Source organism: Lepisosteus oculatus, chromosome 5 (genome assembly GCF_040954835.1).
Source record: "Lepisosteus oculatus isolate fLepOcu1 chromosome 5, fLepOcu1.hap2, whole genome shotgun sequence".
NCBI classification, from domain to species: domain Eukaryota; kingdom Metazoa; phylum Chordata; class Actinopteri; order Semionotiformes; family Lepisosteidae; genus Lepisosteus; species Lepisosteus oculatus.
The window spans coordinates 53,398,965-53,425,992 of NC_090700.1; the positions used below are offsets into that span (position 1 = coordinate 53,398,965).

Below are 27,028 nucleotides of genomic sequence, written 5' to 3' on the forward strand. Positions count from 1 at the left end.
ATGTACCCACATCTGGATTTATTGTTATTTTGTTCTAAAGACCTTTTTTAACTCAACAAAATAGCCCTTCACTTGAAAATGCAAGCGAATCTTTAAAAAAAGGCTCCTGTGGGCAATATACAGTTTCTTCATTTCAGAATGCGTTGAAATATCATGACAGGATACTGTTGTAATTCTTGTAATTTCTCTGACTGAAGAGATTAGTTTCTGATGAAATAGTCTTTTCAATGTTTAATATAGATTAAATAAACTTTTTAATCTACAAAACTGCCCTTTTCTTTGTCCGTGATCTTTGTAATTAAAATAAAGGCTAAAGGTTTGAGTGACATTTCTTGAAGATCATTAAGTTACAAAGGTCGGTGTTTTATTATTATCTACACAGCTACTTATGCCTGGTCGTAATATGTTTTTTTTTTATCTCAAGATATTCATTAAATGTGAATGATGAAAATACTTAAAAAGTCAATTTATCTTCCTGAATTGAGTGTATTTCAAGAGAACTGTGTCTCACCCTGTGATCAGTTGGTCATTGGAGGCAGTTCAACACAATTAAGCCCTTTGGAATATTTATAAAAGCTAATGATTTCCGTGGTGTCTAATGTATAGTTTTAAGTGGCAATTCTGATTTGGATTAGTTTTTAATCTGTGGACTGTACTGATAGCATGCAATGCTGTTTTGCAGAGAAAAAAGGTGTTGATTGTTGCTTTGTTACTGTAAATGTGGTATTTAAATACGTTGGCAACAATTTTTTTTTAAAAGGGCCTAATGACATTTTTGTGTCCCCTCCTGTCAAGTACTTTAAATTAACAATAGGGTTTAGTGTGGACAGTGAAGTGGGGTGTGGTGACAGCAGAGGACTGTACATTATGAAGTATTATCTCCTGGAAATACTTATACCGGATCCCAGCTATTCCTGACAGAGAGCTTTACCATTCAACACATGGCAGCGTTTCTATCCAGTTGTCAAACCTTCATTGAAGGACCGATGCGAAATGTGGGGAAAAAATTGAATTTGGAACCTTTTTATAACTAGTTTTTCTTGAAACTGTGATTGAAATAATCTGATGCATATAATATATTTTAACAGTCATTATTGCTTGAGGTATACCTAAGAAACAAAAGCTCAAACACAGGAAGGAGCTGGGCCAGTGCTTTCAAATGCAGGCTAGGCCATAGACATTACTGCATTGAAAAACCTTTAAAATAATCTGTATGAATAAACTGTATAACATATGTTACTGATTCATCAGGGACCTTCTCCAATGTGCATGCATTCATTCTTACACTCTGTTTAAATAATTAAATGTTTATCATGTCACAGATGCACAGGGTGAATGGCACCCGGGCTCCTTGAACCAGAAATCAGCAATAAAGAGTCTGCCCTCCGTTACAAAGCAGGTGGGGGCAGTACCGGCAGGCTATATTTATCACATGGAACTGAACCCTCTGTCTGTTCCATTTGCCCTCTCTCTTTAAAGAGAACACGGTTAATATAAAAACTCTTCTGAAATGAAGAACTTAACTACGACACTAATTTAATTACTCTTAAGACCTTTACGACAGTAATGTAAATATTCTTGCAGGGGGCCCGAGATACTCTGAGTAATTACTTAAAGCTTTCCTTCAAATCTCTCTGACTTTTCTTTTTTTATTAAAAAGCTTTTTAACATTAGCACTTTCTTCCTGACAAATTAAATGAAATTTCATTACTCTAGCCAGCCTAATGGCATGAAACTGTCTGCCTCTGTGTGAGAACCTTAACCCTTCTTTCCCTGCCTTCGTAGATTAATCAAACACTCAGCACTGGAGTCCAACAGGAATTGAGCATCGACCCATGGCAGAGTGTCTGGAGCTCCCTGCAGTCTCACAGTTTGGATAATCTGAAACAGAAGTGACGGTAACTACCTAAGAATTGATTCCCATATGCTAAGAGTGTAAAGGTGGTTTCACTGTGTCCCTTTAGTGCTCAGGCTTTTGTGTTGCACTTTTACTCTGAGCTTGTCCTTGTAAACTCTAGCAATCGTTACGTAGAATTCGTTCTGGACACAGAGACGCTTGACTTGTGAGAAGGAGCACAGGAAGGTGAAATTCTGTTGATCTGATTCGTGGATAATATTGGACAGTGAATGTCAACGAAGACATACTCTATAGTGTTTGCTGTCAAAAGGCTGGGAATACTGCATTCAGTACATGCTGGATTGGCAATTATTATTTAAATCATGGCTTTTATTATTTGGCAGAATTATTTTTTTGTTACAGGTATTCCATCCATAAAGTAAAACAGATGATTTTGTTCTGTTTTATTCTTACAGTTTTTTATGTTCAATGTGTCATCATATCCGATTTAAACCCCAATCCGACAAGTTTCTATTTCAAAATAGTCCCAAATGGAATCTATACATGCCATTGTCTTTTTCAAACCCACACTTCAAGTCTTGTGTAGGTTCCTATTTCACTGGCTGATCTTTAACACCTCTCGGTTATACAAGGGTTAAGCTCCTTGGCCCTTTTTTCCCCCTGGGTGAGATCTGGGCAGAATTTGGCCATCTGCCCCATGGGTCCTTGTGGGACTTTCAATCCAATTGCCGGATGTGAGTGGATGTGAATTTCAAGGTTACACCTGAGTGTTCAAGGGCAGGTCCAAGTGTAATCGGCACTTAGATCATAGATTAATCTTATTTGCTATCTATTAGGCTTGATTCTTTCTTCCCTCTCTCCCTTCCTAAAGCCAGGATTACTGTGATAGTTTAAGATAATGGATTCTTATGGAAGGGAGGTCAAGAAGGCTTTGCGTTTCAGAAGCCACAGATAATATGATTAATCTAAAAGCCTCTTTCAAAAGGGGTCGCATCTTCACAGGCCTAATTGGTGAAGAGGGATAGAGAGAAATAAATCTGAAACATTGTGTGCAAACTCATTGGATAAAATTCACTTAATTCAACTAGAGTGTTTAATTAATTAACGCTTTATTGTAGAACTGGAGAGTGGGTGATGACACAGATTTTTATATGTGGAGGTAACCTGTTTATTTTTCAGACGTGCATATCGGCTTGAGATCTGAGATGTTTTTATTTCAACAAAATACAAGTTTTTGAGAGGGGAATTCTGCATTTAACTTGACTTGCAGATGTATTCTCCCCTTTTTCAATCCTGTTTTGAAATTTGCTGGAATGACAAAGAGGTAACAGTAATGCTTCCATGAAATATTGATATTTCAAGGCCATAAACCCCAGTCCCATTGACATTTGTATAATACAAATTCTATAACATATCTCTTGGTTAACTGCATTCAATGAATGCATTAGGTTGCTTTTGAAAATGACTAACATTTATATAAAAGGAAGAGTTCTTTAGAAGCCCCCCAAAAAAACTAACCAATATGTCTCTTACTAGTACAAAAGGTCATGTCAAGTTATATTGATTTTGGTAACTAAAGCTTAGCTTCTTGTATGAGCTACAATCATCCTTGTGTTGTAATTTCAATGGGTAGCCACTAGCCAGGTCCTTGATGATAAAAGATAAAGCAAGATAAAAAAAATATCCAAATTCTGACAGCCCAACAGATAACCTCTGACGACATCTTGATTATCTGGGACCGTTATCACCAACTAAATATTTATCGCAAAGCACAGACCCACATCCTCGCTTGCCCGTTTATTATGCTATAAAATCCTTTAAGAAAAAAATCTATGAATGCTTCATGATTCTGCTGCCACAAAACATAAGGTAAGAGTAAAAGTTGCAAATATTCATTTTATTTCTATAGTTAATCTGTATCTGGGGACTTTCATTAGATTGAAATACTGTAAATTTCAAAATTTTAAAAGTTACTTGAAAAACCCAAACACATACAGGCTACTGTATATGTCACTATTACTATATGTCCTTTGGGTTTATGCTATCAGGAATTATGTGAATGTAGTAAATTACCTCCTGTCATTTCACAATGCTGGAAATGACAGGAGGTAAAAGGCTTCTGCTTCTGCTTGCTCTTGAAAAGCACCATAACCTTAAACGTCTTTCTTGTAAGATACACATGTCTGTAACTGGTGAAAGTATTACAAAGTTCTAAACAAGTTCTGTTGAGCACTAATGAGGGAAAACTAGCAGTTCATGGATGCTGACATTGACGTTATAGATTTGACAAAGCTGATCTAGATGGTTCTGTATTCTTGCATAATAGACATCCATTTATAAAATAGTATTCAGCTTTCTCTTCTGTGTGGTGATTTTAAAGTAATAGTGCCTTATCTTGACTCGTGTACTCAACAGAAACTTCACAAAGGTTTTCAAATGTCCTATATATTGTGTTTTGGAGCTTTGTTGTAAGATATGCAAACTCTGGTTAGCTTCAGCCACAAAAGCAAATCTCTGTCCTGTAAAAAAGCAGCACACATAAGTATATATTTCACTTTCTTTTACAGAAAATTGAAGACAAAATAATATTATTAATAATAATAATGATAATAATAAACACCTTTCCAGGCCTAAGGATGCCATATATAGTGATAAAGAAACTAAAGAAAAAATGAAATACAGAACAATAAAAGTAAATAAAATGGAACAAGAAAATACAGGATAAAACTGTAAGGCAGTCGAACATATGCCCCAATAAAAAGCTGAGTTTTAAGTTTAGAGCTGAAAAGAGTAAAATAATTTGTCTCTCAAAGAGTAGGAGGAAGGGAATTCTGTAATAATAAAGCAGTGACAGAAAAAGCACAGTCACCAAAAGTCTGAAACTTTATCGCAGGTACAGAGGACAGAGGACCACCTTCAGCTGAACAGGGCCTACGAAAGGGAGTGGAGACATGGAGAAGCTCAGAGATGTATGATGGTGCCAGATTATTTAAAGCCTTAAAAGTCAGTAACAAGATCTTATATTGAACACATGACTTCAGAACTTGATACTCTATAGTATGTGGGTGGGTGGTTGATATAGTGCATCTAGAACCATGGATGGAGTCCAAAACAAGTTGTTGTGTTGACATGTGGATTCAATTGGCATTTTAAAGGGCGCAAACAGTCACAGCTGGACCAGTTCCAAAAGGATGTAACCCTTAGGCTCGCGATCCACACCTGTGGTATAAATATACATGTGGCTTTTAAGAGTTGAGATCTGTTTCACTACCTACACGCTCACCTCAGACCCAGGCTACAGGTTTTATGTTCTGGAATGTAATATCATCTGCCCGTTTGATTCCCGCTATGAAAGTGTTAAAAAATTAAACTTTTAATTAGCCTAAGTCAAACAGAGATAGTGATATATTTTTAACATGGAAAAAGGGATGAAATATTCACACTTGTGGTTAAAAATGAAGGAGGTCAACTAGTTAACAGTCCTAATCAGGTCACTTGAACATACTGTCACCATTCATCAATCGGAGAGATTTAGATTCGAAATCAAACGAAAAATTGTACTATACATAATCAGAAATATACTGAATATACTATATTACCTGTTTAAACCAATACAGAAGTTAAGGCTTATTTTTCTTACATTTGGTACTAACACCAGTTTCCTCCCACCGTCCATATACTGAGAGGTCAACTGTCTTTGGGTACAAATGGCTTTGGTGTGTGTGTTTGTCTATGTCCTGTGCAGGGTGTACCCTGCCTCATGCCTGTTGCTTACTGGGATTAGCTCCAGCTCCCATGCCATTCTGTATTGGATAAAGCCATTAGAAAATGGATGGATGGATATTGGTATTATACAGAATACCCATGTACTGTACGTAGTAGACATTAGAAAGTTTATTATGGTTCTGCGATAGCTTTGCAGGTATTTCACTAGGGTTTTAACATAGGACTATAGTCTACCTTTCATAGAACCATTTTTATGAGATATCATTTAAGACACATGGTTCAGGGAAGTACACCCCAGCGAAAGCGCACTCAAGCTACAGCAAACTGTGGTAAAAACGTTCAGAAATGTGCCAAACACATCTTTGGCCAACTTATCAAGTTAGATAAAAAATGCTTCTATTTTCAAGGATGTATTATAGGATGTTTTTTCAAATACAACAATTTGATCAGTGCAATGGTCCATGTAATAGCTGAGCATTTTTGTCGTCTCTTGTCTCGGGGGTTAATTCTCCATATCGATCTATATTACCAATGAGCTGTGAGAGACATCTCTAAATGAGACCTACTGTACAGTACCTTTCAGATACCGTCTTTTAAAATCACGATATTTAAGGTCAGACATGGGTCCTACGTGTTATCTTGAAACAAATTGGAATAAATAATTATATAAATCGACTACTGTAAGGATTTGACCAGGGATCATCATTTGGGGTAAAAAAGGAGAACATGTTCTTCATTTCTTACTAAAACTCCATTACCCCCATATACCCTCAGCATACATTATATATGATCTGTTTATTCAGCGTAGTCCAGGGGCATCTCAATCTTAAGTGACTGACAAGTGCAGTAAAATGAAAAGAGCTCAAAGCGAGCTCTAATAGGTAGGGGAGGCCTTCCTAGTCAAACATAAAGCAAATTAATGTGAGCCCTTGCAGTACCTTTAATCTGAAAATGCCATAGAGTAATAACCAGTAAGGGCCAGACAATAGCTGGGGCCAGATTGCAGGAGATTTACAATGGGCCCAGAGACACAGGTACAGAGGCTTTGCCAGGTTACTGCTCAGTGGGAGAAACTTTGCAGATCTGCACAGGTTAGAGATGGAACTGCTCTCAGTGTATTTATTCCTTTGTCTTCCATGGCAATTTTGACTATCCTTTTGCCCCATTCCTCAAATCTAACAGTCCGTGTTGGAAGGTGTGAAAAAGACAGGTGTGAGCAAAATGAGTCATCCGTGCTTTGTTTCAACAAAATTAAAGGTTTTAATGGCAATGTCCACAGACGGTCCTATCATGGCTCTGATAATTATGCACTATTTTATCTCCTGCATTTAAAGTAAAATGTCATTAATATATTCTGCTGGATGTGATTCCAAGAAATGTGTTGCCCCACAGACGCTCTTAGTCTGCATCCATGTATTTTTAATGGGAGCAGTTGCCAGTTTTTCTCCCTCTGGGCCTACAGATCTGATGGGCAACTCAGTACTTAAACTGAAATGTTAACCAGGAAATTGTCAATCACATTTTTGGCATGAGGATCTAGGACTTGTTTGTACTGGGCCTGGCCTTTCAGACAGAAACTTCTCTGTTCACTACAGATGTGAAACCTTGAGTGTGACAAGATTCTGTTAAAGAAAGCAACCGATTTCGAATAGCATTGATTATGATGAATCTGGATGGTGCTCATTTCGTATTCAGGCAAGCTGCACTTTCAACTCAGCACCCGTTTCTCTTGCGGATCCACTGCAGCCAATTCCTGAAACCATTCCAAATTGCAGAAATCACCAAATCACGTTTGAACGGAAGAAAAAAACCTGTATGGAAACGTTTACCCTGAAGATTAGAAATGCATCAGAAAGTCTATTTTGGGTCCATAATGACTTTCTGGTTCAATTAAACCAGCAACTTAGAGCACCCAAAAGTGGTACAGGAGCCAAATGGCCTTCTCTCACTTTCTTGAGTCCAAGAAAGAGTGAAAGCAGTGTCAAGGCTGGCATTTTTGTTCATGTGAAAGCCCTTGAGAGCTGGAAAAGATCCATTAACAGAAGAATGGGTATTGAGAGGAAATATTGTTTTTCCACACTCTGAAATCAACCGTATTTATTAAGCGACCTTTCTAGCAGTGCCTTGTGGGACTAGAGAGAGGGTTAATAAGGCAAGGCCTGCGTGTACACAGATTAATGATGAGCAAAAGGGACAACCATGTAAAACCAATTAGTTTCACGCCTCAATCCGGAGAAGATGGAAGAGTGAATCAGGACCAGAGGCTCATGCATTTTTCCCATCAATGCACAAGATGTTTGCATTGCTTCACCGAGGATTAGTGCTCAAGGAACCTTGAATCTACTCATGCAAAGCAAAGATGGCATCTCCACCCTGGGGAGTAAATTTCAACCAGTCTTCAACTATCCTGAGAGGATATAAGGAAGTGACATAACAGGAAGTACATGACGGTTTACTGCAGCTGTTGAATATTATAATTGAAGTATAAGTACGTTCTTGTCATGTATGGATTATTTCATTCAAATGATTGATTGGAACTTGAAGCCGTGGGTTCCGTTGTGCAGTTGTGCAGCGTTTATTCTCAAGTCATGTCATGTCATGTCTCACTTCATTTGATTGTGTCGTGTCCTAAGTTAAAAAATCTGCAGTATACTGTACATCCATCTCAGGACCATCTCAGTTAGGTCTCTCAGCTCCTCCTTCCTCCCTCAGCAGTTTGGGTAAAAAGTCATAAATATCAACTGGAATCAGAAGGAAAACACAGAAATACAATATTTTCCATAAAATGTAAAATGTAGTCCTGCAATAGCTGCTGAGTTAGCCACGCTGTTGTAATAAAAAACATCTAAAGTCTGTTAAACATTGCTATTTTGCTTTGAATGTATTGAATGCTAACATAAGCTGTACAATTTACTGCAGAAGCTAACCTGTGACACAGCAATGAGACTGGGTACATTTGAAGAGCATCTGGGCACAATTGAAACGATTGAGAAACATTTTCTAATACTGATGGAGTCCCATAATGAACATTATCTCAAACCTCTGAGAGCTGACATTTTTGAACATTTTAGCTGCATTTTCTTTCATCCAAAAATAACCATTCAGGTTAGCTTTTCACGTTCTGGGTGAAATGTTTTGTTTGTTTTGCTCTGTGTTATTGTTTTTATAAGGAGTTTCTTACAGTACATGAAAATATGTCAAGAATTGGTATGTTTAAGGCCGCATGAAAATTTGAATGCAAACCAGCTGTGGAAATATTTCTCTTATCACAGTTATAGCCCTCAGCACTATACTACAGCTCCCTACCACTGCCACAGCTAAGCACAACAAACCAACTTCAAAATCAACACCAAAATGGCTTGAAAGATCATTTTTTTACCCTTATAATCATAGGCATGGTTCAGAATAACATTCAGTCCATTCTTTAATTTGTTCACTTATTTTAACTCAATATAAAAGAAAACATCTACATTAAAAACACACCACAAATCACATTACTGAACAGTGAATAATGAGCAAGTGACTTTTTAATTATTATTTGTAGGCTTTCTTTGGTATCGGAAGTTGAGTATCAGGTGGGCACAATAACGGTAGGTTAAACAGGAAAAAAAGACAAGCACAGAGTCTGGCAATAGCAGCCCAGCAGTTTTAAAATGGAAAAGAATAAAACTGTTTTGCCTGTTTTAAACAGGAAAAGTTCTTGTCTAGCACAACCTGGAGGCTGAAGGCAAGATCTGTATTTGTAGCCAATTCTGAATGGAATGCAATTCACCAAGCAGAAGCTGACGCCTGGCAGGGCTGACAGTGCTGAGTGGAGCTGAGGCGGCATCATTAGGTGTCATTAGCTAAGTGCAACAGCGACATATGCAATGTGCTGAACACCTGCAAGTGTGCAGTGTTGTCATCTAGAGCTGCGTCCTCCCTCTGATCTAAGCTCACTCTGCAACGGAGCTCGGAACAAGAAAAATGGCAGATGGTGCTCAGATGTTCTCATGTCAGAGGAAAGCCTGCGTGGCTTTCGCCCCTCCAAGTCCTGCTTCAGGGGTCGTAGCTGAAAGGCTGAGCCAGTTCTAAACTTTACAATTTTGGTGATATGGACCTGGAGTGCGGGTTGAGCCCTGGGATGCAGGTGTTGCTAATTCCAGCCTGGTTCGTGGGCAGGTATAGAACAGAAACCGTGGATGATATTGGTAAGAATTGGCAGCATCACTTATTGTTGAAGTGTACAGTCTTATAGTCAATTGATGGGTCCTTTTTTCTTCCCGAAAATAAAACGTTCGTGTGCAGGGCTTCTTCTGACATGCAATTTCAAAGCATTGCATGTTTCAAACCAGCTGACATGTTCTATTATTCTAACCTCTTCATCAGACCATCAGATAGGACAAGCCTATAGGGAGCAGATGTCGTCAGTATGATCCATTGTAGCATTAGTGAGGTATAGCCTTGGCCACTATGTCATTGTTTAGGTGTTAATAGTGCTTTATTTTAATTGGTTTTAGACTCCGTGTTTGCAGCATAAGTAGAGGCTATTAGAGCAATGCAGCCAATCCAACAGGGTCTCCCCTGTGAAGCATGTAATAGCATCCTTTATAATATGCCATTTGAAACCATTTAAGAAAGCATACCAATAATATTCACATGCACAAGCACACTATTACTGTATATACAGTATGTGTGCTCTCATATACATACCATATGTTTGCCGTGGAAAATCTGCAGTTGATCTCTGCATTGCAGCCATTCTCTCTACTGCAACATTTGATTTATATTCACGCTTCTAACTTTTGTGCAATATTTCTCTTTTGAAACATCTACGTACAGTACATGAAACCATGAAGAATGTCTGTGTTTTGATTTAGCCTTATGATCACTCTAAGCATTATTATTTATATTTTTATTGCATAAACGTATATTGTAGCATGTAAAATATATAATTTTGTATTAATTTTTACCAGGGGCTGTAATGTTTTTTTTTTTGCTTGAATTTCTCATTCAATCATTCAATACAATTGTAAAGGTGGTATCCTGTATATAGTGCAGTACAAAATGAGAATGAAAATCTGATATTAAATGAAGTAAATGAACCATGCATCATCTAATTAGGTTTCTGTATATGCCCATTTTTGTGTGATTATGTTGAACACAGTTCAGATCCAGAGAAATTGGATCATAAATATTCATTCATTTGTAATCTTGGTCAAACAAGTTTTTTTTTTTAAATGAAATTCAAAAAATGATTTTTTGAATGCCTGCATCCATAAAGTGATCAAAAATTTAACAAATGTGTGTGTGGCAGTGCTTTGATTTCTAAAAGGTAAAAAGATCCATATACAGTATACTGTATAACATATCCAATATGGAAACAAGCTGAACTTTTCTGAATCAGTGGGATCAGTGCTGTAAGGTATTCATAGTATAGATCAGGCTCCCATTTTCTCATCTTGACAAGCTAGAGAATGTGTAACACCAACAAGCCAAATAAAGGATTAAAATTCTATTTGTAAATGTTTGGGAGGTCTTTGATTCTCATTTCCTGATAAAATGACCTTTCGGTCTGTGCTCCAACAAGTGTTAAAAATAAACATACTAATCTGCTAGTGTTTATCAGGGTATAAAACTTTCAGGGAAGACAGTTATGAAATGCAAAGCTTCTTATACGACCTACACCAGCCTTCCCTATCAAATCGTCTGAAATATTTATTCTGCCTCCTTAATAATTGATAGATGCATCAGCTCTCCCGGTCAATTGATTTATTAAGGACTGTTTGGAATTAAACAGCTTAAAGATATTAGATTTAGCTGCGACCTCTTTGCTTGTTAGCATATTCATTTACCTACGGGAGCCCCCATTAGATATTGTTAATACATGCTGCTCAAGTCAGAGCCTGGCTCTCCTCAAATTACATTAATGTTGCTGCTTTGTGTAGCCACAGAACAGAAGAATTTGATTGAGTGCCCGTGTGTGATATAATTAGATTATGGTCTGAAGGCATGGTTCAATCTCTGTGCTCCATGCACCAGACCCTAAATTGTTGCGAAAAGCAGAATGAAACAGTAACATATTTTAGCATGTTATTTGACCTACAACCTTTTTTTATTTTTTCCAAAATAATAAAACAATATTCCTGAATATTGTGCTTTTATTTTTTGTATTAGTGCATCTATTTATATCCATATACTGTAAAAAAGCATAGAGAGTAAAAACAATTACACGTCTAATATTATATTTAATATGAGTATATATGACATATTACACACGGATATAGATATAATAGAAATGCAATAGATATAGAAGCTCAAAATAAATTGTTCATATATTTCAAGACATAATCCTTGATTAAATTGTTGTATTATCATTGCTATTGTCATTGGTCATTAGTTGGCACATTTATACAAAATATAACAACAGAATGAAAAGGATATGTGGAGAAATGTTGTCCAACCCAATGATGAGTCAATCGAATTGAAGTCAAAACAACTAAATCGATTAGGTTAAAAAATGATCAGTCGAATCTACTGTAATCATCGACGATCACTGTTTTTAACAGATACGGGAAAGTAACCTTGGAAAAGGTAAAGTTAAGCCTCCATTTGATCAGCACCTCATGCTGTCCCACCACCATCCTCATTAAAACCTGTCGGTCAGCTCACTCTCTCAGACACACTCCCCGCAACTTCCATGCTCAGACGTCATTTATCAAAGTCAGTCTGTCAACAAATCATATGAAAGAAGGTTCCACACACAAAAGAAACAGGCAATGACTCATATGGGAAAGTACAATTTCACCACAATGGGCAGCTAGCTAGACAAAAGAGAAAACTGTCTTAAGATGCAGTTGTTGAACTTAAGAATGTTGCCTTAATGGATCTTCAAAACCTGCACTGTTACGCCTTTTTATCGGTCTCATTTGCTGGTATTCTGAGCTGTTTGCAGTGGAGAGTCGCCATTTGCTTTTGTAATTCTTTCTTCATTGGAAAGCTTTTTGTTTGTGACTAAACAGGTAACAGCAGTTAGCAGCTTTAACTTTCATCCCAATCGTTTCTTCTTTGACAAACGACATACAGTAACTACTGCTGTATATACCTTCTTAAGGCAATTGTAGTGAATAATGATTTTAACTGAAAAAATGCAATAATTGGCTTATTAGGGGTTATCACCTCCCAGAAAAAAAAAGGCACAGGCAATTTTAATTTAATATAGGTTTCATAGATCGCCTGATGGATTGAAAAGGTTGCATTAAAACCAGGTTTTGGATGGCGTTATAACCTGGGAGTGACTGGGTCTCTTGTTACTGACTTGAATTTCATTTCAAAGGCCCTGCAGTCAGAGGCAGATGTGCAGGTTTCAGAGCTGCAAGAGGCAATCTTTATCGCTTCTAATGTGCAGCTTGGCGGCCACTTGAAGTGGAAATTAAGGTTTTGAATCACAAGGGTGGATAAAGAGGGAGCTGCCGCACACTTCCACTGCATGTGTATAATCTAAAGAACATTCAATGGAAAAAGCAATGTGGTAGAGTTGATATTTTAAGCTTCATGATCCAGAATATATATAGCATTTGCATATAACACATTCTAAATGCAGTATCAAGAGAGTGTATGCAACATGGAGAGGCAAAATACTATGGATGTGTAATAGTTTGATTGCACGTACAAAAAGTAAATAAAAGTGTTTCAAATAGAATATATTTCATTTCTAGCATTTGCCTATTTTTGTTGACAGATTTTCAGAAACTGGTGGTGTATTAGTTCCCAGCTGCCGACTCTGAGGAAGCCTTATTATAGCAGTTGAACTCGGATCAACAGTTTCAACCTTGTACCCCTACAACTAGATGTGAGGATCGGAGAGCAACGTGATAAAGATAGAGGGTGTCTTTGATCTTCCTCATCCATATAAAGCTAGTAAAGTTCCCAAGAAGTGATTGGACCTCCTCGGTCTGCTCCAACAGTGAGACTCAACAGGCAGCGTGACCAAGTTTATTGGTGTCATAAAGACATCATTTGTTTATTTTTAAATGTAATTAAGTCTTTGCTTTAGTCAGGAGAAAAACACAATTTATTGTAATTAAGGAAATGCGCTTTAATTTTTATAGCTCTTTTTATTTTTACTTATTTACTCTAATTGTACATATGCGCTTTAAGGCATAGGGTGGGTGAGGAAGCCGATCTCATACAGTACTTTGCAAATCTGCAAATTACGGAGAAAGCAGATTCCCATACCTGTGACTGGAAGTGCATTTTCTGGAAGAGAAGGTGTTGTAGTACCTTTTCCTGAGGTCCCCTGCCTCAGAATCACACGTGCACTCAGGCACAATTGAGTGGAATATGCAAATGGTTCTAATTGGACCACTAATAGAGCGTGTCTCTGTTGTTTTTAAGCTTTTTTATGCCTATGTAATCAGTGCAGACAGTCGTTAAGTAAATGAAGAGGCAACTAACAATGTCAAGAGAGGGCCCAGGCGGTTACGGCTGACACTACCCTAATCTTGCAGGACCCATTAAATGGCAGTTTCAGCGCATTACCTACCATAACATCCTTGAATATCACTGATTTTATTTGCAGTATCAAACATTTCATTTCACGCACCATTAATGGCAAGTGCCGAGGTTCTAATGCAGCTAAACATTTTAGTAACTACCTGGACTTAAAGAACCAATTAACTTCTGAGACAATATGGCCAATTAACCACAAAAAGGTAAGTCCACCATCATTGCCCTCCCCCGGCCTCCCCCGTACTTATTCCTGCTACTGCAACACCCCACAGCAAAAATTGAATTTGCTTCCTAACTGCGGTTATTGTTTCAGTTCAGCTGTTAATGGAAATTCAGCAGCTGTAATAAAAGTATGAAAAAACAGAGAAGCCTCTGAGATAAACCCTTCAATGCAGTTTCCTGAAATTAAGTTTTCTACCTGTGTGATGCTAGTGAGATCAAGCTGGAACAGGGGAAATTGCTCATGACTCTGTTGCTTTGCTAAAATGATCAGTTTGACTTTATGTTTGATCAGTTTCACTTTTATTATTTTTCTCTTCAATGTCTTGTTCTTAGTGTGCTTAACATGAAGCAGTCTCTCATGAACGTTCCAGGTCACATTCCTACGATAAAAGGTAAAATATCCCAATATCACGTGTGTTTTTCAAGTCTTGTTGATCTAAAAGGAACATGAACTGTGTAATACTTGTAGGACTCATTTAAAATACATAAAATGTATTTAGTTCTGCTTAATTAATTAATATATCTTTTATTTTAAATTTCAAAACATAGAACTATATATATATTGTGGAAATAGTAGTGTTTAAGCAATTCCAGTTTAATTATTATATCAAAAGCATCCACACAATTCACAATTCATAATTTTCACAAAGCTGAAAGACTCTCATAACAAATGGCTGTAGGTATTCATTCGAGACAGAAGTGTACTGTCAATCTACTGTATGTGACAAAGGATTAAACATAAAAAATCCCAATAATCTTGATTTACGGAAACACTTCCAACTGACTTACTGTAAATGTTTGCTTTTTAAACATTTAATTTGTGTCCATTTTTTTCTAACAATAATAATTTCAAATTATTCATTTAAATTATTATAACACTGGCGGCATCATTTAACTGAATACATCAGAGAGGAGCAGAAGGGGTAGAATCTATTTAATTGGTCTAAAAATGTAATCTGTGGGCCATAATCCAGACAAAACGAGCAAAGAAACACGGAAGAAATCCACCATTTCATGAGGTAATTTCATTCAGCCCTCTAAAATCATTACTAACCACCAAAACACTTAATAAAAAAGACTCTTGGCAGCAGGATTGAGTGATGAAGAGGTCTCCATTAGCCCTCCAGAATCTGACCCTTAATGCAGTTATGCCTAACACAAACTTCAAGTGGCACTCCAGGAGATGGGAAATGAAGAGAACCCCTGCTTTCCAATCGATCAGCTCTTTGTGTGTGTGCATGTGTGTGTGCATGCATGTGTATCTCTGGGCTTATGTGATAATGGATTAAGTCTGCAGTTTTCGAATAAAAGGACTAGAGGATTTTACCATCTGCAACCTTTCACAACCTCTTTGGGTACACAGAACTGCAGATCTGTCCACCTCTTTGAAATCTGGGCTCGGGAACAAAATCGCACATGAAAACAGTCCACTCTGCACTTGTGTGGTCCTCTGTGGAAAACATTGAGGTACACTTCACAATAAAAACAATTACAGAAACCATTAGCTCAACACATTATACAGTTCAATAATAAGCTAGAGCAAATTAATATGTTTTAAGTTTGGATTTAAAAAGATTCAGTGGGACCAGGATTTTACCTGCTTTAAATAAACTCAATAAACTCAAGCTCAATAAACCACCAAGAGTCCAATATTCACTGACTTCAGTGTTTGACCAGGAGTATTTGTCAACAGATAAGTATAAAGGTTCCACCAGCTACAGCATATCACCCTGCAGCTCAGAAATGGCAACCCACTGCAGCTAAGCAGGTGTATGCCTATCCTGGATGGGAGACTTCCTGGGAAAGCTAAGGTTGCTGCTGGAAGAGCTGTTAGTGGGGCCAGCAGGGGGCGCTCACCCTGCGGTCTGTGTGGGTCATAATGTTCCAGTATAGTGACGGGGTACGATACTGTAGAAAAAAGCACTATCCTTTGAATGAGGCATAAAACTGAGCTCTTGACTCTCTCTGGTAATTTGAAATCCCAGGACGTTTCTTGACAAGAGTAGGGATGTTCTGGGGTTCTAGCCCCCTGGGCTTTACCAATAATCCTTTACCAAGTAGCCTCTTAATAATCCCCTTCTCTGAATGTGCTTCATTACTCCCCACCAGAACTGTTGTGTGGGGAGTGTAGTGGTGCAGTCTGGCTGCCATCATCATCCTGGTCCAGGAATTTGCTACACAAGTGTAAGGAGTTATTATGACCAGGCAAGTATAAAGGATCAAAACAAAGTGAAATGTTGCATAAACGCTGAGTGAGATCTGATGGGGAACACCGACTAGATTTCAACACAGATACAAATATATTCATAAAATATATAAAAGTGGCCTCTGTTGCCAATCCTTCTGTAGAGGAAAATCCACAGTTAATGCTGCAATATAAGAAATTAAAAAAATACGTTGAAATCTTAAGGATCAAGATAATGTACATACAATCGAACTGAAGTGATTATGTTGGTATAAAGAATGCTCAAGAAATGCCCTAGCTGATGAGCTAATTCATTTTCTGGCATATATATATTGCAAGGAAGCAAAAATCACGGCAGGAAAGAAAAGGTCTTTGGAACTTGTTTTTAATTGTTTTTATATCATTTTCATCCTGCCAAATCCCAAAGCACCCACCTGGTTGATGTGGGACAGCCACGGTGCTGCAGCAGCCCCACTGCACAGAAAACTAGGCAACAGTAAGAAATAACAGTTCAAGGGAACCTAGTCAGAAACATTTATCAGTTTAGTGTCTCAGCCAGATGATGGCATCTTCTACAGCATAGCATGGCTGCTCACCATACGGGGGCACTAGTTTTGGAAATTCTGGACCAGAAGAAGGTGCACCTTCTACTGGTACACCAATATCACTCATAATAGCAACTCCTTTTTATCTGGGCTCTCTTTTCCCAGTACAGTCCAGGCCTAGCCTTGCTTAGTTTCTGAGATGTGACAAGACCAGATTATAAAATAAGAACAGTGCTGTGATTTTTATGTGTCCTTTCACAGTTTCCTTCCTTTTTATAATTTGAAAACTAAAAACTTTAGCATTTAGATATTTTAAATGATACAATGGCAGTTATTGTTTGGTGTAAAAATTTGAAGAGGACAGGCCTAAGTCGCTCCTTTCTAGCAATGACTGATTATACCAATTACAATTTTCGGCCCTTAACATGTTAAATATTTTTCACAAGATGCTAGTAAATAAATTCTCTCCCTGCTCTTTGCTTGGTCTGATTAATGTTATTGCCCCCAATTTCCTGCTCCATCTATTTAAATTTGCACTTCATTTTAATACAGACTCTTTGCATCTCCTAATTAATAATGAACTGTAGCCCAATTGTATTCTTAAGCAATACCTTTAATGTCTCAGATACTGCTTGTCTAGAGGGATGAAGAATACAGAATGATTATACTTAAAATCATAGTCATGTAGTGAGTATGACAGCTCTCATTCGTCACTGAATGCTAAATAGCAGTGGTTATAAGTAAAAGAAAAACATTTTTAATATTTTAAACATTCAAAATATACCACACATTAAACAAATACAAAACACAAAAACACATATCTTCCAAAATTCACAGTACCTCAAAATATAGTAAAATCTGCAGTATGTAGATAGCCCCAGTGATGCATTATATAATATGGAGTTGTACTTGATTTCACATATTACATTTGGTCAGGTATACAAAAAATGGGTCATAAATGAGAACCGTTAGATTTTATTTCTTATTATGCTTCATATGAGCACCGCTCCCGGCACTGCGAAAGTTATACTCTTGGACTCTTCTCTACCACTTACACATACTGCACACATGGGAAGATTCTTTCATGTCATGCTTGCTAACTGGCAGCACGTGGGTACCAGTCTGTCCAGATCACCAGTCATTTTTCTAAGTTAAACAAAGTGAGCGAGAAAAGCCTTGCTCTGAGGGGTGAGTCAAGGGTAGGATGGAGAGCAGGTCACCATTGTAAAGGCCAGTTACCTCCGCAAGTTGTAATTAATGAGGTCTAGCTGGATGTGACCTGGATTTTAGTGCATGTTTCTCCAGCCACTGCATGGGAATGATGAGCTTAGAGAGGATCAGACCAGATTTTGTCATTTAAAAGCATTTAAACATTGACCTTGGTGGCCAGTAGAGAAAGGCATGTCTTTTGGTTACCTTTGTATCGCCGAGTGATTTGTTTTTATTATTTAAAAACAGAGGGATTATGTACATCTCAAACCATGGGTTGTATTTTAGCCTGTCATTTCATACATAAGAACTGAAATTCAAAACCTCCTAAAAGCATCCTTTCCAATGATACTCTCTTTTTTTATTTATTTTACATTCATTGTATTATTTGTCACTTACTTTCAGTTATTCTAAAAAAGAAGCTCAGTAATATAAAGAAATATAAAACCAATATGTTTTCATTAGTTTAATGCTTAAGGAGAAATTTGTGTATCTTCTTTCAACATTTTCTTAAAATAATCTAGAGTAATGAACAATGACAATCCTACCAAGCATATATTAATTGCATAGGAATAAACTCAGACTTTGGGGTGTAACTGTGCATGTTTATGCAAAACTGTGTGTACAATCCTTATAGTAAATAATTGCAAAATTGTGCCTTTTATTTTCCACAATGACAAATCAACATACAGCCAGTAAGGGTACTGGCCTCTGTGAATGTTTTAAGCAAGACATTGGGAAGATCAAACTACTCTAAACAGAAAGCTAGAGCTAAGCTCTGAAAATGTAAGCTTGAAGAAATACAGTATATCCAGTATACATACAGTGTGTGTCTGAGTAAGTGGTCCCTTTCATTCTGAACCAATAGACCTGTGCTGTGTTGCAAAAATGTCACTGATGTAATCTACTATGTGAGATAGTACCATCCTGTGTTTACACTGTCAAGCCAGGGCTTCCACCCTCCAAGTGTCTAAGAGTAAAGGCATAAAGATTCAGTTAAATGTGTTGCTCTGTGAACCTCGCACACTGCCCCATAACCTCCTACTAACTAGGTAATCTTATTCTTATTGATTTTCCAGCTGGCTTACTGCAGGTCTGATGGAATGATGTCAGCACAGAGCTAATGAATCAGATAATAAACAAAGAGAAGCATAAAATATCATTATTGCAACCTTTTTGTTCCCTGTGGGTCTCTGATTATTATGATATTACGATATTGGAAATGCAATCACCCTGTATACAAAGAATGGGAGGGGTGTTCTGGCTTGAGAGAAGTGAAAATATTAATTCCATGTCTGTCTTTAGTGCCTTTCTTTGCCAAATGTATATCTTGACCCTTTTACTTTCCTTACAGAATAAGCTAAATATTTAAGGTGAAACTAAATAAAAATCTAAAATGTTGCACAATGGAAAGCAAAAAAGCTCTTAAGAGAAGACATGATTTAATTCATACTGTACCCAAAGGTAATAGTTTCTGCTATTGCAGTCAGCTACAGTTGATTTGCTTTATTACAGATGATTATAATTGTGGCTGTGCAGTGTCATTTTATAAAGCAGTGTGAACGATAAAACCTGTTTATTTGAAAATAGCCGTGACCAGACAACACAATAAACCAAGATTACTTACTCAAGTGTTGTAGACTTTTAACATGGACATTTAAATATTTAAACAATGCTGGGATTCTGTACTGTACATTTACAGGCAGCTATGAAATGTTAAGCAGCGTGCTTCAAATCAATTTTACATTTTTTTGGCCACATTATTTTACAGAATCTAAATCTTTTCCCCATTTGCTCCAGGATAAAATATAAAGTATATCAGGAATCTGTTGTAGGTGCTGTACTGTAAATTCTGCCAGAGTACAGGGCTTGCATGCCAAGTCATTTATGATGTGGATGGCTGAACAGTTACCTTGTTAGGCATTGACTTTCCCTCCCTGATTTTGTTGTTGCTGATTAAAGGTAACCTATACTGTCACACTAATTCTGGTGTCATGATGTACAGTATCAGACTAAATCTGGATCTCAACAGGAGCACTCACAAAGAGTGTGCTATACCCTCTTGTAAGTTGCGACCTTTCTTTGTTCCCTTGAAAAGCACTTTTTTTTTCTTGTTGCTTTAATTAAAATGAAAGGGACCACATACTCAGACACCCACTCCCTACAAGGTGTGTGTGTGAAGTTGCCCGTCTGTGCTGTTAATTACTCTTCTGTTACACAACACAGGTGTCCAATAAATTTATCACCATCAGGTTATGAGGATGAGGGGAGAGGAGGAAGGGGGGCAGGGGAGGTAGAGGGGGTGATCATGCTAAACAGCCTGTGATTACAGTACCTGCTAATGTTCCCGAGACAGGAAGGAGAAAATGTGTGGTTCCATATTTCAGAGAGGACATCTCACCAGGTGCCTAATGTGGAAAATCGCTCTTCCTCACTCCTGCCCTAGTTTTGCTATGGTGTATGTTTAAGAGCAACTTTCTTGTTATCTGTTGTTGGCTGTATTTTACTCATCACCGCATGAGTTATAAGGTCTTCTGGCCTTTCTGGGGGCTCTCGTTGGCACAGAAGAGCTGCCACAGGTACATTTTATGTTGCATGAAGGGAGAAATAAAGAAAAGAGGTTCCATGGTTAATAAGCATGAACAGAAGGCAAAAGAAAATGCCTCCTTTTAAATGACCCTTCTGAATGACATAATGAAAAAGCATTTTGGGTTATTTATCTCTAATGCATTCATGAGCTTTGCTGCAGTACAGCAGTGTAGCACAGTAACCTTTGTTAAGTACAGAGATACATTAGATCAACACCGACTGCATGGCTGTGTTCCAGAAACACATTTTTTTTCTTAATCTAGCTTGAGGGGAAACATGGGCCTAATTCATCTACTGGTACCTTGGTATAGTGTTTGGGAGCAACAGACTAGCTAAAGATCATGTAGCTTGTAGTGGCTCCTGTATTCTCTGCTCCCAAAGGAGACTAGATGTAAATGGAGTTTTACTGACCCAAATGTTCTGTCCACACTCCCAGTCCCCCAGTAGTTGTACAGCAGTATTAAATCCTCCTTTTTCTTCTCTGTACAAATGAAGGCCTTGAGCTACATGTGTATGTTCCTTTTGCTGAAACCAAAACCACATATTAATTAGGAAAAAGGACACATTTTTTTTTCCTGCTCCAAATATTCTTTGTCCACTGTTCCTGTTCAAAAAAGCAAACGTTCTGCCACGAGCCTGCCGAAGCTCGAAGAGGCACACACCAAATTTGCGCCGGAGCAAAATGACAGCCACCTCCACACACGTTTGCACCGATTAATTTCTGTCCGCAACACCCCGAAACCACGCAGGGGCTGCGCCGTTCCAGCTTCCTCATCGCCGGAGGCAGTCGAATCAAAATTGAGCTGCCATAAAAACAAGGACAGGCCAGAGCAGAAATGGACAAAAGGGGGCCAATATGTCGGCCTAAACAGGAAGGCCCGAGCAGCTTTAGGATGCGCCTGGCGTGTGAATAATGAGCTGGTTCGTGGGGCTGTGTGTAAAGATGTAAGTAAACATCGGAGCAGAGAGAGCAAGCAGCACACCAGCACCAATGGAGATAAATCCCTTTTTCATGTCACATTGACCTTTCCAACCAAGATGAAATCAGTCTCAGCTTAAAACAAATAGCCACATTTCATCTGCAGTTACCCTTCAGACCGTGCCATATGACCTTTGAACTTAATTTTCTATCCAAACCCATTTCCATGCCCCATTTCTCCCACTCGCTGCTGATAAGGGTCTGTAGTGCATGAGTAAGGCCTGATTAGGGACATATTTTATTTCAGGAAGATAAGCCTAAATAAGCACTCGTTACTTAATGTCTTCTGTTTGCACTCTTTTCAAAAACATGTAGCCAAAAAAAGTTTTAAAAAATGAAAAAAAAGGAAACTAGCTGGAAAAAATTCCTTATGTCACCAACCCCTTTCAGGAGAAGATTTAGAAATGTGGAACATTGCAAATACAGCAGATAGTGATGCTGAGAACATACAGTAAGAATGGAGAGGAATATAAATTAAATGGCAAATTGTGATGTTTCCTCATGTCAAATCTTCAAATTCTATTTTTTTTTTAATTGTAAGATACGTATGTAAAAACAAATACACAAACTGACTGGATACTTTTAAAAAGTGCAGTTATCCTGGATGCTTCGGTTACTTCAGCTGCTTTGTGTTAAAATGAAAAATGCAGCTCTTCTCAGAAGTTGGTACAAAATAAGGAATACGACATGATAAAGCCTTGGCTTTTTCCATCTCCTCATCCTCTTTTGCCGTTGCTACCGAACTGAAAGTGTGGGAAAAGGAAGAAGGCGAAAGGGTTCGTCAGCTTTTATAGATAAATAAATACATAAATAAAAGAAGAGATATTTCCAAATGTACGGGTGGGAGATTGAAGCAGTTGGGTCACCTGAAAGGCTAATTATTGTAAAATGTCAGGTTAACTCGGAAGGCCTCTGTTCATCCAAGTGAAAGCAGATTAGCCCAGATGGAGCCATCTTCAACACAGCCCTTGATCAGCCAATCAGGAAAGAGCTGGGATTAGTTTAGCACCTTGTCTCATCTTCAAGCCCTCGCTCACACACACACACAAAGGTCATTCTACACTCCTTGTCTTCTCTCCTGCTCCCCCTGTCCCCTCCCTTAGGACTCGCTATTTCCTATAGTCGGAGACAGACTGCCCAGAAAAATATTTTTTTACATATTAAAATTTCAGATATACACTCATTACACCATAAATTTGTGTGCAGAATTTAAGGGAACCTCAGCAGCTGCAGTACTGAAAAAGAAGCCCTAGAGGAGCCTGCACTTGTGAGTTTTTATTGATTGTCAGAGCCTTGTTATGGAGCCGGTGCTTCGAGGAGTATTTTCTCCGTCTTCAGAAAGCTGAAAGCGCCTGTTAACACGTTTGCTAGCTTGTTCAGGAGAAATCATACACTAAACATCGAACAGAAGGCATTTGGTCATTCAAACCAAAAGCTGTAAGAGTCACATTGTATTCATATTGTACTCACCGCATCTGGGACCCGAATCGTGCAACATGAGATCCACAGGCTGATGACATGCACTACAACAAATAAAGTAGCAAAAATGTATTCTGTATCAAATTTGTATGACTTAAGATAGGCCTGGCATGGTTACTTTGTTTATTTACAGTTTATACTTTCAATATTGTCGTGAATGAGCTGTGAGAGTTTCACTCAGATACGATCCCCTTTGACTTTCATTTCTTCAGATTTGTAGAGCTGTATTTAATTACCTACCAACATTTTTAAAAAATAGGCTTTGTAATAGTCTTCAGATGCTCTTTTATTCATATCTTTGGAACATTTAAGATTATCCTTAAGAAGGATGCAGTGTGAAAATATTGCAGGTTTCTGAATCACAGTGATAGTCAGCAGACATACAATGCAATCCTCAGATTCCTGTTGTGTGTCCACTGTGCCTTTGGCTTTCACATGCAGAAACATTTACAATGAGTCCACAGAAGAATGGTGCCAAGGACAGCAGCATAACTGAGATGGGTTTAAATCTTTGCAGGAATCAATTTGAAGATCTGTGGCATTGAGAGGACAATTGAATAAAATATTTAAAAGATTATGCCAATATCTATACAGAATAATGCTAGATATTGCTATCAGCTCAGAAAAGTTACTCCAAAATTGATTAGTGTAGCAAAGGCTGCTTTCTGTGATTTTGTTGTACCTGTGTGTGCAAATCCACAGTTTTCTACTATATACATATTTATGCACTGCTATTTTTATTGAACTCACCAAGGAATACATTATTCCAGTTGGATTCTGGTCATTTCTAACACTGAAAGAAAGACAATGTAGGGCATTTTTATGCTTACTGTGATGACAAAATTTGATTTCAACTCTGAAAGGTGATTCGGTTGTAAAATAAAAGCATATGGTTTTAATGAGCTGATACATAGTGAGAGGGGGAAAGGCCTTTCTCTGTTGAAGGGAATGAAGTGGCGTGTTCAGAGTAAGAAGGGAGAATATTCTCTGTAACATCACAAAAGCCAAAATCCACAGGGTAGTTTTTAGTTTTATAGTAGCCTAGCAGAACAACATCTCAACCATGTCCCCCGCATTTAAAGTAAAGTGCTTATAATAGATTTACTTCATGACTGAGATTAAGTGACCCTTGAAGATTTTAGTTTTGCATGTGATAAGGAAAAGCATTAAATAACTATGAGTAAAAATGGAGCAATTAATGTTTCTAAACAAGAGGCTCCACGTAACCTAATATTCATCTTGGAAACTGATGGATTTAATATGAGTTTGTTTTTTAAAGAGGTTTCCTTGTGAGGTTAAGAAAATAAAGATGCTGACAAGAAAATAACTTCTTTCCCCTTTTTTAATCCCCCTGTGGAAGATTCTGTTTGCCAAACCTCCCAAGTTGCTAAAAGCATTTAGAACGAAATGAATTTATTACAACCCTAATTTAATAAATACAAATATTACAAGAGGTGACCTTTCCAGTTGGGCAAAAATAAGTCTGAGCTGAACTGTCTGTCTTGTGTGAGAACGTGCGAGGGAAATGTTGCTCTTTTCATTCAACATCTCACCACACAAACCAGATTAGCTCTGTAATAGTTATTTAACCTTTTCAGCTAAACAGGATTATTTATTTCAATAGGTTTTTCAGGTATGCATTACATACACACCGAATGTATATTAGGAAGAATTAAAAAACGGTAACAAACAACTGGAAACATTTTTTCGCTATTGGAGGCATTACATTATTGAAGCTGTTATGCATATCAAAACCAAACAACTTTCCTAGTTATTGGTTTTTCAGAAGTGGTACCTGTAGTTGCTGTGCTGATAACCAGCCTGAAAGCAATAACTGTGAAGGGGTATAGTGACACAGCAATCTAAGATTTAAGTCATTCATTTTAAAATCTTTAATGCTCTGTTATCTAAATAGAAATGTATGAGACAAGAAAGCCACTCATTGAGGTATAACACAAGCGATTGCACTTTTATTGTATATGCTATATCAACCAATTTTCCCAGCTTTCATCTTCTGCATTATTAAATAAAGAGAAATCACTTTTACATCATGTATTATGTGCCAAATGTATGGTGGTGTTATGTTTTTTTTATTATTGCCCCATTCTGCTGAGACCTACAGTATGAGGAACTGAAGTGTCCAGTCTTTGGTATTCACAATGCGCATGAAACTCAGCAGCCTTGTACTGTAGTAGACGTTTGCATTCAGTTTCAATATAATGGATAACATTTCTATATTTATTCAGAACAACCTGTTAATAAAAACTCAATCTACTGGTCCATGAAGAAGAATGTGATACTTTAATAAAATATGGTTGTTATATCTCAAGGGTCAACAGCCTCATGTGTGCTTGTGCATTTAGTCAGGGAGCCAACCAATTAAACTAAATGGGAATTCTGTGGTTTAGAACCTAGGTGTTCCAACAATCTGAGGTGTGTTTTTTTCTTTCTCCTCCCCAAGTTGAACAGTCCTGATGTATAAGATTAAAAATACAAGGAATCAGATCCTGCACACATTATTAGGCTAGCTTTGCTCCCATACCTTATAATTTTCTGCTATCATGCACAGACTCATTCAGAGCTTACAAATTAGAATGACTCTGATAATTTCGCTTCATATCTGGGGTAATTGTTGTTTGACGCAATTATCTTTTTAAAGATTGGTGAGAGTTTTTTTTTCTGTCTGCCTTTATTTATTCAGTATCACATTGCTGTTTTCCCCCTGGGTTTTCACTTCTAATTTGTTCAGCTTCAAAATAGGAAATTGACTTTTGTTATGCTTGGGATACCAAAACCCGACTACTTTCTTACCATTACCATTTCCTTTACCATTTCTGGTTTTACAGTTCTTTTTCTGCTCCGGTCCCTTGAAACAATGCTTTACGCAGAGAACACAGAGGATACATCTCATTCCTCATTGTGTCGGACTTCATTCATTTAGCATTTATACTATCATTCCAGATTATACCTGGTGGAGATGTCCAGTATTTCTGATGGACTTTTTTTTAATAACCCATCTTGTGCCTTGTTGTTATGCATGACATCCAGGTGAGTGTTTGACCAAATCTGGTGACCCAGACCTCTTGCAGCTGTGAGAAAGGAAACCGTGACCCTCTGAGATCCGACACTACAGCACCATAATGATGAGCAATGAGTGCCTTGACTCTCTCATGGAGCCACCCAGGCAGATGATCCTCTCTGCCTGTTAACCTTAATACATCTATCTCTTCCTCCCTGCCTGCTCTCAGACTTCAGCTTTGAAATGCTGCTGGTGCTGTCTGCTTAGGGACTCCGCAACAACAAACCGTGGGCAATACAAATGGATCCGCAGTGGGACAAAAATTAAGGCAATTTCATGTTTCAGATGGGAGCTAAATGTAATCATAAATGTGTTGTTATAATTAAACCTGACTGAATCAAGGCCTTTACAAAGTGCATGGGGATGTCTATTGCATATTATCTCTTAGAATCTATTACTGAAAAATTAATTATATACTTAACCCTAAAGTGACTACGGGGTCCAGCCCTCCAAGATCTCCCACAAGCCCACATGTCATCAAGGGGTCTTTTCTAACTTAAAATAGCATAACTTTTTCATTTATGAGAGGGACACTGCTCTTATTTTGTAATCTGTCATTCAGAACCATTTTACTTATCTTATAAAAGAGAAATGTAATTTTGATTATACAGAAGATCACATTGCCATCGCCTAGTGGTCGTAAGGATTTGTTGAAGCCTCATGGTGG

The 27,028-nt window shown here is 37.7% G+C and overlaps 1 long non-coding RNA gene across 2 annotated transcripts in view; it reads left to right on the forward strand.

The window, feature by feature from the left end:
* Nucleotides 1-1,789: 1,789 nt before the first annotated feature.
* The window catches only part of LOC138239155 (uncharacterized), a 47,434-nt gene continuing 22,195 nt past the window's right edge, over nucleotides 1,790-27,028 (forward strand). For both annotated transcript variants that reach the window (XR_011189583.1, XR_011189584.1), the window contains exon 1: nucleotides 1,790-1,898. This is a non-coding gene — a long non-coding RNA (uncharacterized lncRNA). The remainder of the gene's footprint in view (nucleotides 1,899-27,028) is intronic.